Source organism: Dipodomys merriami, unplaced genomic scaffold, assembly GCF_024711535.1.
Source record: "Dipodomys merriami isolate MVZ:Mamm:240054 unplaced genomic scaffold, mDipMer1.0.p SCAF_6, whole genome shotgun sequence".
Lineage (NCBI taxonomy): Eukaryota > Metazoa > Chordata > Mammalia > Rodentia > Heteromyidae > Dipodomys > Dipodomys merriami.
The window spans coordinates 63,929,570-63,944,395 of NW_027206179.1; the positions used below are offsets into that span (position 1 = coordinate 63,929,570).

A 14,826-nucleotide genomic window follows, 5' to 3' on the forward strand; every position below is an offset into this window, starting at 1 on the left:
AGCTATATGTGTGTGTGTGTGTATGTATATGTTACCCAGCTATATATGTGTGTGTGTGTATATGTTACCCAGCTATATGTGTGTGTGTGTTTGTATATGTTACCCAGCTATATGTGTGTGTGTGTGTATGTGTGTGTGTGTATGTATATGTTACCCAGCTATATATGTGTGTGTGTGTGTGTGTGTTTGTATATGTTACCCAGCTATATGTGTGTGTGTGTGTGTGTATGTTACCCAGCTATATGTGTGTGTGTGTTTGTATGTTACCCAGCTATATGTGTGTGTGTGTGTGTATGTTACCCAGCTATATATGTGTGTGTGTGTATATGTTACCCAGCTATATGTGTGTGTGTGTTTGTATGTTACCCAGCTATATGTGTGTGTGTGTGTGTATATTACCCAGCTATATATGTGTGTGTTTGTATATGTTACCCAGCTATATGTGTGTGTGTGTATATATGTTACCCAGCTATATATGTGTGTGTGTGTGTTTGTATATGTTACCCAGCTATATGTGTGTGTGTGTATATGTTACCCAGCTATATGTGTGTGTGTGTGTATATGTTACCCAGCTATATATATGTGTGTGTGTGTGTGTGTGTATATGTTACCCAGCTATATATATGTGTGTGTTTGTATATGTTACCCAGCTATATGTGTGTGTGTGTATATGTTACCCAGCTATATATGTGTGTGTGTGTGTGTATATATGTTACCCAGCTATATATGTGTGTGTGTGTGTGTGTATATGTTACCCAGCTATATATGAGTATGTGTATGTGTGTATATGTTACTCAGCTATAGTAAATAAACGAAGACACCACGTTATCCAATGTCACTCCCTCCTGCTTCAGCACCCTTCCTCGTGGGGTCAAGCCAGCCGGTATTTGGACTGCTAGCTCTTTCCTTCTGTCTCCCATTCTCCCACTGCCTTGCCAATCTAAGTGCAACATCATTTAGCCTGAACTGTGTTTAAACACTTAATGGCTCCCAATTGACTTCTGAAGAAAAAGAAAAAGAAACATATTGGTCCAACATTTAAACTTTCCCAGATGCTTCATCTGTCTTTCCCACCTCCCTAGTTGGTATTCTTCATCACCAGATCTCACCCTGAGACTTTTCCAGTTTCTCCTGTAGGGGGCCTCTCCCTCCTTTCCAGGATCTTCTATGACCTCACTGGCCTCCTGGGCATTGCCTCTCTGCCCTCAGGCAGTGAAGGCCAGGCCTTACCTCCTTGTCCTGATTCAGGCTTCTGGGAAGTGATATCACCTCTGTCTCTTCCTTCCCAGTCTCTCCCTTCCCAACCTGCCCCATTTCTGCTCAGTGGATATAAGGAGCTCCTTAGGAACAAGGGCCATGTCTAGTGTCTCTCTTCAAAATAAACTGTGCTGGGTGCTTGTAATCCTAACTACTCAGAAGGCTGAGATCTGAGGATCGTGGATTGAAGCCAGCCTGGACAGAAAAGTTAGGGGGACTTTTATCTCCAATTAACCACCAAACAAAGCCAGAAGTGGAGCTGTAGTTCAAGTGGTAGAGTACTAGCCTAGAGCAGAAAGCTCAGGGACAGCTCCCAGGCTCTGAGTTCAAGCCCCAGGACTGACATGCACATGTGCGTGCATTCTCACACACACGCATATGCACAATGTTTTTCCTGCTACACGTTTTTTCTATTATCACAGCTTTAGCTGCATTCTTGAGTTTGGGGAGGTTGTGATTTTGTTTCAATCTCAGAGTATTAGAGACTGGAAATTGTTGCACATGATTATGGAAGGCCAAGGAGTATCCTGTCAATCTGTGAACAAACTGGAGACCCAGGGAAGCCAGTGGTGTGATTCGATTGGAGCATAATATCTGGAAAAGTAAGAGTGTTGATGGTGTAGTTGTCAGTCTTAGGTCAGAGGCCTCCGGAACTGGGGAGTGTGATGCATTTCCAAGAGTTTTGATGTCCCTGCCACGGAGGAGGGAGTGCATTACCTCTCTTCAGTGTTTTTGTTGTAGGTAGGCTTTTAATAGATTCGAAGATAATCCAACCACATTGAGTCCACAATGTGTCATTTCTTCTAGCAACATCCTCATCGATACAACTACAAATAATGCTTTACCAATAAACTAGGTATCCCTGAACCTAGTCAATAGCTAAAACAGCCATCCTGATCACTCCTCTCTTAATGCTTGTGTAAGGGTCCTGTGAATTAACTAAGTGCCCATCTTTGTATCTGTGACCTTTGATCTGAGGTATTTCCAGCTGCAGTTCCTTTGCAATTACCTTGTTTCCAGGAGCAAAGAGAAAATTCAGATAACCTGGGTGCTGTCCCTCAGCTCTTCAGCTCAAGGCTAGCGCTCTACCACTTGAGCTATAGCACCACTTGCGGCTTTTTTCTTTTTGCTTAGGTGGTGTGGAGGAATCGAACCCAGGGCCTCAGGCCTGCAAGGTAAGCGCCCTACCACTGAGCCACCTTCCCAGCCCCTCAGATAACTTTCTGTGGAAGGCAAGCTGGCCCTCAAACAGGCAATGCCTTCTTATCATCTTAAAGAATCTGACAGGGGGCTGGGAAGGTGGCTCAGTAAAGCGCTTGCCTTGCATGCATGAGGCCCTGGGTTCGATTCCTCAGCACCACATAAGCAAAAAAGAAAAAATCCGGAAGTGGTGCTATGGTTCAAATGGTAGAGCGCTAGCCTTGAGCTGAAGAGCTGAGGGACAGCGCCCAGGCCCAGAGTTCAGGCCCCACAACCGGACCACTCCCCACCCCCAAAAAAAGGAATCTGACAAAAAACCTCTGGAGACCACCTTGTTCCTCTTTTGTTCCAGTAATAAAGTAATAATGACTTTTCTGGAACTCCTCCAGAGACACAGACTGAGCTAATGGTCAATAAGGCCACATCTGTGACTTGGGAATTGTTTTTTTCTTTAAATTGAATTGAATTTTATTTTATTGTAAAGGTGATGTACAGAGGGGTTATAGTTACATAAGTAAGGTAATGAGTACATTTCTTGTCAAACATTGTTACCCCCTCTCATTTTCCTCCTACTTTCCTTCCTGCCTGACTCCCCTCCCCGCCAAGTTTTAAAGTTCATTTCCAACATAGTGTCTTGTGAGTGTCACTGTTGCATTGGTTCACCCTTTGCCCTTGGTCTCACCATTTTGTTATTCCCCTTCCCTTTCCCAAATCAGATAAACATATATACAAGACACAGGGTACCAAAATCAAATACAGGGGATAACCCATAGGGGGAGGGAAGCAAAGGAAAAAACAAAACAAAACAAAACTTCACACAGTCCTAGCAGAGGATCACAATAGCTCAATAGCTATGTACATATGACCATATAAAATGATGCTAATCAAAGTGAACTCCAAGATATGGAAGCAAAGGGTTTTTTGTGTTTTTTTAAATGTACTGTGAGACTATGCATATCTTTATCACCCACTGTCCCAGTTCTCCCTATTTAACCTGAAACCAATGTTTGCATCCACAAAGATGGCTGAAGATGGACTGAAGTGCTGTCTTCCTATGGCTGCCATGAAATACATCTCTTTTTCTCTACCCTTCTCTTTATTTGGCATATGGGGATGAATGGCCAGAATTAAGTTGGGCCTCCTGGACTTTGAGTCTGAGGGTCTGAAAATCTAATTTTCATTTCTAAGATTCTCTCTTTGTTTCTTAACAGTTTGATTATGATGTGTGTGTAGGTGGGGGCTTTCTGAGTTGGTGCTACATGAAGTTCATTGGCTGAATGTGTTATGGTTTTGTCTCAAACACTCTCATTTTCAGATGTTGCTTTGGTATGGTGATTTAATACGTTTAGTGTGATGGTGTCCTCACCGACCTTTGAGGCTACATTCATTTTTCTTCCTTTAGTTGTCTTCCTGTTCTCCAGACTGAATCATCTTAATTGACCTGTCTTCAGGTTCACTGGATTCTTTTTTTTCCCCCACTTGCTCAAGTCTGTGAGCCCTGCAGTGAAAACTTCTTCTTAGTTATACTATTCAGTTCCAGAATTTCTATTTGATTCTTTCTCCCTCCAATTTCTGCCTTAGAATAATGACCAAGTGGCTAGTGTAGTGCATAAAGCTCACGATGAGATCAGAGTGGTAGGGGGACCCAAGCCATGATGCTCATCATGTGGATCACTGAGAAGAGTTTGACTTTGAGAGTGACATGAGTAAAAGAACTGAGAATCGAGACAATGCGAAGACCTGGGAGGCAGGTAGGAAACTTCATAGTCACCCAGAAAAGAACAGGCAGTTCTGCCAAGGTGGTGATAATAGTGGACAAGGTGACCACTGATCAGCTTCTGTGATTCTGAAGGTCAAGGTCACAGGGTTTACTGATAGCCAAAAAGTATGAAATGAGGCGGGTGAATGGTCAAGGGTAATGTTACCAGTCTGCTATCTGAGGGAGGCCCAGGCAAGTGGATAGTTACTTAGAGCCATAGGCTTAGATGAGTGAAAGTAGGGTAGAGGAAAGGACCAGTGACGGACCATTGGCAGTCCCATGATGAAGGGGCAGAGGTAGAAGCCTCTCTGTATCTCCTCCTCATTGTTTCTCATAGTGTCTGCCACTATGAAGATCTTGCTCCATCAGCAATATTGAGGACCTTGAAAAAAAGTAGTAAAAGTTAAAGCAAACAGAAGGGGGCGCTACTGAGCATCCTTGCTGTGCTGGCTTTGGGCTGTGCTGATTTCCATGCCATCTCACTAAAGAGAGCAGCAGGGAATTTGGACATTAGTTTTTAAAGATCTCTATTGAATATTCAAAATATTGCTTATGCACTTATTTTCAGACAAAGAGTTTGTGGTTTTGTACGTTCTGTGATAATTGTGTGCGTGTGTGCACGTGTGTGTGTGTGTGTGTGTGTGTGTGTGTGTGTGTGCATTCACGCGCCTGTCCTGGGGGCTTGAATTCTGGGCCTGAGTGCTGTCTATGAGGTAGTTTTTATTCCACCGCTTGAGTCACAGGCTCCACTTCTGCCTTTTTAGGGGTTACATGGAGATGAGAGTCTCAAGGACTTTCCTGCCCCAGCTAGTTTTGAACCATGATCTTCAGATCTCAGCTTCTTGAGTTGCTAAGAATTCAGGTGTGATGTTACATTTTCTGCTGCCCATTTCCTTGGATTTTGAGCTGTAGAAGTTCCCAGGGGGCCAGGATGCAGGTGGGGATTCCATGAAGTAGTTGCTTGCTTGGTACCTTAAAGTAATATCATTCTGGATTGTTTGACATCAGATTTTTGGCTTGAAGTTTTTCAAATTATGACGAATAAATTTGGACTGCAAATTTAAATAAAATATACATCTAAGTAAATTCAAGTAAAATCAAATTGAATAACTTTAAATAAAATAAATTCTTTAAAATAAAAAAATGAATGTTTACAATTCAAATAGCTAACCTTCAGTTTTTGATGAAATGAATTCATATGGATTAACTCTTGCCCAGGAATGTTTGCCAAAGGAGCTTTGGTCATGTGATCATTTACCTAAGGCAAGAAGAATAGGAAACAAGAGAAGAACTGGGAATGGAACTCACTTATCCTGACCAATGACCAAAGATAGCTTCAGCATTCAACCCAGACTGACAATGGTGAAATCTCCAAGAGAGAATTCCTATTGTCCATCATTCTCTACTGGTGTCAGGTAGGGAAGTCAGTTTCTGTCACGTCAGCGCTTTGAACCTAAAAGAGAGCCTTTGTTCCTCTTGCTCTTCCCAGAGCCTGGACCCTGTTCTCCTACTGGAGGGGGTGGGGAACAGGAGGGAGGACCCATCTTTTCAATCAGTTGCCATTTACAGTTGGCGCAATCCAAGTGAGCTTTCTTGTGTAGCATCTTCTTGCTGCAATCTGTGGTTACAGATTTTAAAGACTTAATAGATGGATGTGTTTCTATCCCCAAGGAAGGAAATGAAGATTTCCACTTGGCGCTGTTTTCCACCATCATGTTTTTGTTGTTGTTGTTGTAGAAATGGAGCAGAAAATTGCTGCTGCTCCTTTATTGCCCAACTGTCCATGTCACTACCAGTCCTTAGGGAGAATAGCATTTTTTTTTTTGCAAATTTTATTCAGACATTTGGATTGTTGTTTGCTGAAATCTTCCCTCCTATTCTTTCCTCTGACCAACCCATACTTTTGTGATAGAAAAATAAACCACTATTCCCCTATCAATAAAAAAAAATCAAGTTTCCATTGTCTCCTTTCATTATAAAATAGTCTACTTTGTCACAGGATATAAATGAAATGCTCATACAACTTTAAATTTCTTCACTGTTCCTGGGTCTTACCTGTGTATCAAACAATGCTTACAGATATTACTTCTTCTGATCTTTCCAAAAACAAGAGTAAGGAAGTTGTCTTCAATTCCATCTTACGGATAAGGCAATGGAGGCCAAAGTACTTAAGTATCTCTCTTTTTATCTTGTTGGTCACAGGGCTTGAACTCAAGGCCTGGGTGCTGTTCCTGAGCACTCTTGCTAAAAGCTAGTGCTTTACCTTGTTGAGCCACAGTGCCACTTCCCGTTTTCTGGTGGTTCATTGGAAATAAGAATCTCACAGACTTTCCTGCCCTGGCTGACTTTGAGCCATGATCCTGAGATTTCAGCCTCTTGAGTAGTTAGGATTGCAGGCATGAGCCACAAGCACCTGGCTCCGTGAGCACCTTATTAAGTTCTTGTACAGACCCAGCCCGGGAGAGTTCCATTGTTTTTCAAGAAATTATGTTACCTCTTATTTTTCCAAACTTGTACATTTTGCAGAGCAATCACAAGCTGAACCAAGTTTGTCATACTTCTTTTTCTTTTGCCAAGATGTTTTAATAATGTGTCAATGACTAAAGAACAATGTGTAGATGCATGTGATTGATACGCTAAGAGAAAGATTTGTGTAGGTTGGGAAGGCTTAGGGCTCCTTTAGATGGTTATTTATTTATTTATTTATTTATTTATTTATTTATTTATTTATTTATTTATTTTTTGGTGATAGTCCTGTGGCTTGAACTCAGGGCCTGGGCACTGTCCCTGAGCTTCTGTGCTCATCTAATTCTCTACCACTTGAGCCACAGCCCATTTCTAGATTTTTGGTGGTTAATCAGAGATAACAGTCTTGTAGATCTTCCTGCCCAGGCTGGCTTCCAACCACAATCCTCAGATCTCAGCCTTCTAAGTAGCTAGGATTAGGTGTGAGCCACCAGTGCCCAGTTTCCTTGGTTTACTTTAAAGACAAGAACAAAAACAAAAACAAAAAACCTAGCCAGGTGCCGGTGGCTCATGCCTGTAATCCTAGCTATTCAGGAGGCTGAGATCTAAAGATCACAGATCAAAGCCAGCCCCAGCAGGAAGACTCTTATCTCTAATTAACTACCAGAAAACCAGAAGTGGTGCTGTGGCTCAAGTGGTAGAGAGCTTGCCTTGAGCTGAAGAGCTAAGGGACAGTGCCCAGACCCCATGACTGACAAACAAAAAACTAAAAACCAAAAACAAAACCCTCATAGCACTGGTTTATTTTTATTTTTTATTTTATTTGGAAGTACTGGGATTTGAAGACAGGGTCTTGCATTCCCAATTGCTTTTCTTGCTCACGGCTCTACCACAAGAGCCATGTCTCCAGTCCAACATTTTGCTGGTTAATTGGAGATGAGTCTCCTAAACTTTTCTGCCTGGACTGGCTTTTAACCAGATCTTGGCTAGGATTACTGGCATGAACCACCAACCAGTGCCCAGAAGGGATGAATTTAAACTTCATCACTGCAACAGTTTGGACCCGAAATACCTCTAGAAGGCCCATATGGCAAGGTCCATGCTTGGAAATTTGACAAAAGTATTTTATACTATTAATAAATACTAATTTTAAAAAAGATGAGGTTAATAAAAAGATGGTCAAGTGTAGGTTGAGAATCATTTGTACATACTGATTTTTCTTTGTATGTACTTACCTACAGTCAAATTTAATGAGTAAATCAGGTTCACTAAAAGATTAACAACAATAACTAATTAGAAAATGGACTTGTCATAATGATATGGGATTGTGCTTTCTCTGGGAAAAGTGCGGATAAATACTAGTGTTTTCAAAGCACAGTTGATTGAAGAAACCATAATGAGACTGTGGATGAAGAGCATGACTGTATATAGTCCAAACAAATGTCAGGAGGGACCTCCAGGTGACCAGAGCTCTACGGACTCATGGAGGGCACTGTTCCCACCGCAGAAAGTAATGCCAGGTGCTTACAAATGCCACTTGGTGCCCAGTGCCCTTATTGCATTAACTCCTCACAGGAATGAGAAAGCCATTATGATTCCTATGTCCCAGATAAGAAAGTGAAATTCACATTGTTAGTAAAAGCACCAGGATCTGAACTCAGGTCCGGCTCTAAAGCTCATGTTGTTTGGACTCAGGAGGATCCTAACCTGCAGAGAGATGGAACAGAGCACTGGTCACCACCCTGGTTTAGTAATCCTAGAATAACCAAGAACAGAAACATTTCTGTGTAGTTCTTCATGCACAGCTGTGTATTGGGAGCTATTGATATGTTCTTTCCTCAATTAATGAACATCAGTGGGGTATGTTTTAGAGTGTGACAGGCCTGAGGGAACTTCATCTTCTTGTACCAGCAGGTGCTGGGTTCATTTTAGTCCAGCAGAGGGCGATATAAAGCCCAAGGGCTAGCTAGGGCTTTCTGCTTACATTGTAGCCCTCTCTCATAAAATGGCAACTGTTACCTAGGTTCCTACGTGCATGGCAGGGCTCTGCAGAGAGAGATCTGAGCAGTGTGGGCTCCACAGCAGATGCTCATTCCTCATCGATAAGAGCAGACACATGGGCTTGCTGGCACATTGTAGCCTCATCTTTGTAAGGACGGTTAGACCTGTCCCAGAGAAAAAAAGCGTATGGGAAGGGAGGGAGAGAGGAAAAGGAGGAGGAGAAGGAGGAGGAGAAGGAAGACGAAGAGGAGGAGGAAGAAGAAGAGGAAGAAAAGAGAGAGGAGAAGGAGACAGAGGGATGAGGAGAAGGAGAAGGAAGAAGGAGAAAGAGCAGAGCAGGGAAAGGGGCAAGGACAAGGAAAGAGAGCAAATCTCGGTGTGTGTTTGTGTGTGTGTGTGTGTGTGTGTGTGTGTGTGTGTGTGTACTGTGACCTCTCTCCAGCACAGAAATTAGAGGTCACCATCTCATCATAAGTTTGTTTTCTCTTACCCCAGCAAAGAAATGAGGTTCTCAAAGTCACCCACAGAGCCATTGTCAGAAGGACAAATGAACTCAAGGGGCAAGGGCTTGGTGCATGTTTCTTTACCCTTGCATAGAGCTGAAGCTCCCTCCTTGAAAAGGCCTGCAATCTCAGCTTGACCTCACTGGTTTCCTGAGAGCAGACAGGGTCACTGGGCAATGCTGTCAGGGTGACGTGGGCCACACTGGTGGCTTCTCCAGAGGCCTTGTCATAGGCTGTGAAGCTCCACCAAGTCCTCTGCTTTTCCCATTTACAGAGAAAGAAACCAGCAGTGTCAAGATGACGTGATGAGTCACTATTACACAATGAGCCAGGAGACCAGCACTGGGTTCAGATCTGAGGCAGGGCCTGTTACACCTCTTGTGGCTTGGCTGCCTTGGGCTTCTCATCAGAGAAACAGCAGCCACCATATTCCCTTCACATCGCCAGCGGAGGAGTGTGTGAGAAAACCCCTCACAGCTGACGAGAGCAGAGCAGTGATCTTTAAAAGAAAGAAAGAAAGTAAAAAGCTCAGGGCACTGGTGGCTCATCTGGTGGCTCACACCGTAATCCTAGCTACTCAGGAGGGTGTGATCTGAGGATCACAGTTTGAAGCCAGCCTGGACAGAAAAGCCTATGAGACTTTCATCTTTGATTAAGCACCAAACAAACAACAACCTATAAGTGGAGCTGTGGCCCAAGCGGTTGAATGCTAGCCTTGAGCAAAAAAGCTCAAGGACAGTGCCCAAGCTCTAAGTTCAAGCTCCAGGATTGGTAACCCCCAAAGTAAACCGAAATTAAAAAACTTTTGAGAAAATGCATCTTCAAGAGTCAGTGGCATGTCGGGAGCTGGTAGATTACTCCTTTAATCCTACCTATGCAGGAGGCTGAGATCTGAAGATTCAGGTTCAAAGCCAGCTCAGGCAAGAACATCTATGGGAGTTATATTGCTAATGAACTAGCAAAATGCCAGAAGTGAAGGTGTGGCTCAAGTGGTAGAGTACCAGCTTTGAACGAAAAAGTCAAAGAAGAGCATAAAGCCCTGAGCTCAAGTCCCAGTACTGGCACACAAAGAAAAAAAAAGGAAAAAGAGAGAAAGGGACCATGTGGGTTGGTGGCGGCATGTTGATCAGGGTCAGAACAGTTTCTGGCCTGGTTTTACTGGGAAGCCTTCGTGTGACCTTAGGACAATCTCCCCATGACCAGGCATGTCATTTTAATAGGTTTACAATGTAGGAGTTCAACAGACCTTTCATGGCTTTCTGACCTATTTGATGGTAGAAAAATTCAGAATTGGTGATGGTAGCAAATATTTCCCAGAAACCTGGTATCTAACCTGGGTAGAGTAGGCTCGGCACAGATGGCTCACACCTGTCATCCGAGCTACTCAGGAGGCTGAGATCTGAGGATTGAGATGCAAAACCAGCCTGGATAGACAAATCCAAGAGATTCATGTCCAATTACTCACCAAAAAGCTGAAAATGGAGCAATGGCTCAAGTGGTGGAGTGCCAGTCTTGACTTAAAAATGTAAAGGACAGAGTCCTGGCCCTGAGTTCTAGTCTTTGTTCTTACACATACACAAGGATATAGACTGCAAACTGTACTCCTTGAAGAGGGACAAAGACAAGGATGTAATTCACTCATGACTTCCCAAACCCCAGACTCCCCAGGGGCTCTCAGGGTTCACCCATTGTGAGACATTCTTCTGGTCTCCAGCACACTGCCACATTTCCTAGCAGAAGAGATGGCTCTTTTACTTTGTATCCAAACTATATTAGATGGGAGAAAAAGCTACTGATCCAATCATCTATAGGTTGGTGAGGACAATTGCATTCTAAATTCAGTTGTAGAGGAAACTTCTAGGTGATGTGCCCTCTTTGACCTTGCTCCATCACCCACAGTCATATCCAGGGACTCGCCATCATGGCCTACGTGTCCATCACTGAGAAATCTGAGCCTGGACTGGCCTAGAAAGCAGAGGTTTTGGCTTTCCCCAGCAATGCAGTGAACACAATCCCCAGGTCTGAATGCTTGTGTCCTCTCCCAAGTTCATGGAATCCCAAACACCACAGTGGCAGTGATGGTATTTGGAGGTGGGGCATTTGGAAGGTCATAGGTCATTAGAGCAGAACACCCCCCCCCCAAAAAAAAAAAGTGGAATGAGTTCCCTTATGAGATGGTGCCCCAGGATGGCTGCAGTTTATCATGTAGCCACTGCCAAGCCCAGGAACTGTACCATATACAGCCAATCCCCAAATGACACAATGCTAGTATTTTTTTAAAAATCACAAAGATATAAATCCTTAAGTGGGTGGGACACAAATCCCTGGCACCCTTCCAAGAGGCACTAGAAAGGCCTGGAGAAGATACAGCCATGCGGTGGGGTTGGAGAGATGGAGGAGAATGATGGGAGGGAGGACATTGACCCAGATGCATGGTCCTCATAAATTGTTGCATTGAATGAAACCCTTTTGTGCAACTACTTAAAGATAATGAAAACAGAACCAGTGGAAAAAAGTAAATTAACAACAAGAAGATGCAGCCCCCAATGCCAAGGCCAGGACAGTGACCAGGTCCAAAAGGTCTTTCTAGACTCTATGGAGATTAAGTCTAGGCCCCAAAGGGTGTCAGCCACAAGCTCCATTAGACTTCCCTAACTTGCTTACCCTTACTTGAGACACGTAATTGTGTCTACCGTACCAAGGATCTCCCAGCTAGAGCCCACGTGAAGGCTGAGGCTTTTCTGCAGCTCCAGCTTCAGTTCCAGCTCCAGTTCAGACTCCCAGAATGCCCAGATGCACCATGAACCCTTCAGAATAGAGACCTCTTCCTGCCAAGGTGAGGACAGAGGGACTAGTGCCACCCGGGGTGTCTGCCTGGGGTTGCTGGCTTCCTGTGCTGTTGGCACAAATAAATCTGAGACAGGATCTGTTAGGGCAAGAGAGACAGAGACAGAGACAGAGACAGAGAAGAGAGTGGGCTCAGAGAGCTAGCCAGCAGTGTCAGATACCCACGAGACACCACCCGTGAGGAACTGGTCCTTGCCAGACCCCGAGTTGGCTGGAGCCCTGCTTTGAGCTTTTCTGCCTCCGGAACTGTGAGAAAGAAATATTCGTTCTTTATAAGCCACTTGATTTATGATCGTTTCGCTATAGCTACTCAAGTGAATTATGGTATCGGAATAGAAAGACAACAGAATAATTGTTAAAATATATATCCAAGTGAAGTTGGATGCTAGTAGTGGCTCATACCTATAATTCTAGTGGGCAGGGAAGTTCCTGAGATTTTTGTCTCCAATTAACCACCAAAAAGCCAGAAGTGATGTGGCTCGTGTAGTAGAACAACTGACTTGAGTGAAAAGCAGAGCCATGGCCCTGAATTCAAGTCCAGTACCAGCATACACACACACACACACACACACACACACACACACACACACACACACACACACACTCCTTCCTTCCTTCCTTCCTTCCTTCCTTCCTTCCTTCCTTCCTTCCTTCCTTCCTTCCTTCCTTCCCTCCTTCCTTCCTTCCTTCCTTCCTTCCTTTCTGCCTTCTCTCTGTCTGTCCTACCTAGTGAGGGTTAAAATCAAATACTCTCACTTCCCAGATTGTAGATTGTGGTGGATTGGCCAGACCAACCCTCCTTATTTCAAGAAAAACTGGGTAAGCAGAAGCGCATGCCAGTCCCGCGGATCTGTGTCTTGCTTCAACAGTGTTTGGACGAAACAGACCCGGGGACTCCTCCTTTCCACCACCAACTGCTTCTCCACTCACCACCTCTGACCCTTATCTTCTTGCCCGTCGCCTGCTTCCAGGACCAACCAACGCCGTGTTTTTCTGTGGTTAGCTCTGTATTGACGACCAGCCATGACCTCCCAGATTCGTCAGAATTACTCCACCGAGGTGGAGGCTGCCGTCAACCACCTGGTCAACTTGCATCTGCGGGCCTCCTACACCTCCCTCTCTCTGGGCTACTATTTCGATCGCGACAATGTGGCTCTGGAGGGCATAGGCCATTTCTTCCACGAGTTGGAGGAGGAGAAGTGTGAGGGCGCCCAGCGCCTCCTGAAGATGCAGAACCAGGATGTGCAGAGACCTTCTCAGGATGAGTGGGGTAAAACCGTGGAAACCATGGAAGCCGCCCTGGCCCTGGAGAAGAGCCTGAACCAAGCCATTGTGGATCTTTATGGTTCTGCTCGCACAGACCCCCATCTCTGTGACCTCCTAGAGAACCACTTTCTGGATGAAGAGGTGAAGCTCATCAAGAAGATGGGCGACCCCTGAACCAACCTTCGCAGGCTGGGGGCAGCCCCTCAGGCCCAGCTGGGCGAGTATCTTTTCCAGTGCCTCACCCTCAAACACGACTAGAAAACTCCAGAGTCCAGCAGCCTTTGAGGGGCTATCTCTGCATCGCCAGGCATCAGGGTTTCTGCCCGAGCTTCTGCCTCTAGCCATTCGGAAACTTCCTAACTAACCATCCTGGAGCCCTTCCCAAGCCTTGGACCAAATGAAAATAAAGCTTTTTGCAGAAAAAAAAAGAATAACTGGGTAGAATTGTGTTTGTGATGGTGTTCTATGTAGCCCAGGCTGTCCTCTAACTCTTGATCCTCCTATATTAGCCTCCCAAATTCTGGGATTACAGGTATATACCACCATACCAGATTCAGGATAGAACATTTTAAGACTCTTTTGATAGTATCAGAAAGCTCCTAAGGTAGCTAGGATTTGAGCCAAAACCAAGGGGAGAAGGGAATTACAGAGACACGAGCCTGCCACTCAGTTCCACCCACCCCCCATGATGTCTGTGGCTGTCCAATTGCTAGCTGACCTGCAGAGAAGCTGGAAGGACTCCCAGCAGTCACAGAACTGAGAAGAGCCAACATTCACGTTCAAGGCCTGCCAAGCAAGAGGGCCCCACCAAACCTTCCAGGCCCTTGAGAGGTAGCTCATTTGCTCCTTGAGGCATAAGGGTGACCCCGGAATGCCTTGCCTTCAGAGAGAGAGTCAAAGCAGCTCTGTATCCATCACTGTATCCAGGATGGATGGGAGTAACCTCGAGAGCTGGGAGTGAGTCAGTGGTGAACACTAGCCTAACATTAGAGAGGCCCTCTGTTCCATCCCCAGCCCAGAAACCAACTAACCATCAAACAAACACAGCCCAGAAAATCTTCCTTGGTACCTGCCAAAAGCAGAAGTAAACCCTTGTAAGCAGTACTTAACGTCATCCAGAACTTCAGGTGATCTCGGTCATCTTCTACTGAGAACAAGTGTTTAAAACAGACTGATGGATAGGGGGTACGATCCAGGTTGGGAGATGGCCCTGGTGTTATCTGAGGGTTTCTGTAGCTGAGTGTGTGTCTCTCCAGGAGGCATCCCTTGTAAGCAGGCCCTTGTAATGGTATAAAGGTTGTGACTACAGTACCAGTACCATACATGTGAGCCCACACCATTCTTCATTCTTCTACAAGCAGCCCGAGGATCTACATTTTTGTTTTCTTTTTCCTTTTGTGCCAGTACTGGGACTCAAACTCAGGGTCTCACACTCTCATTTGGCTTTTTCCGCCCAAGACTGGCACTCTACCACTTCAACCACAGTTCCACTTCCAGTTTTTTTTTACTGGTTAATTGAAGATAAGA

General features: G+C 44.7%; 1 pseudogene; it reads left to right on the forward strand.

Annotated features, from left to right (window-relative positions):
- Positions 1-13,027: 13,027 nt before the first annotated feature.
- Positions 13,028-13,605, forward strand: LOC138813545 (ferritin light chain pseudogene; annotated as a pseudogene).
- Positions 13,606-14,826: the final 1,221 nt, after the last annotated feature.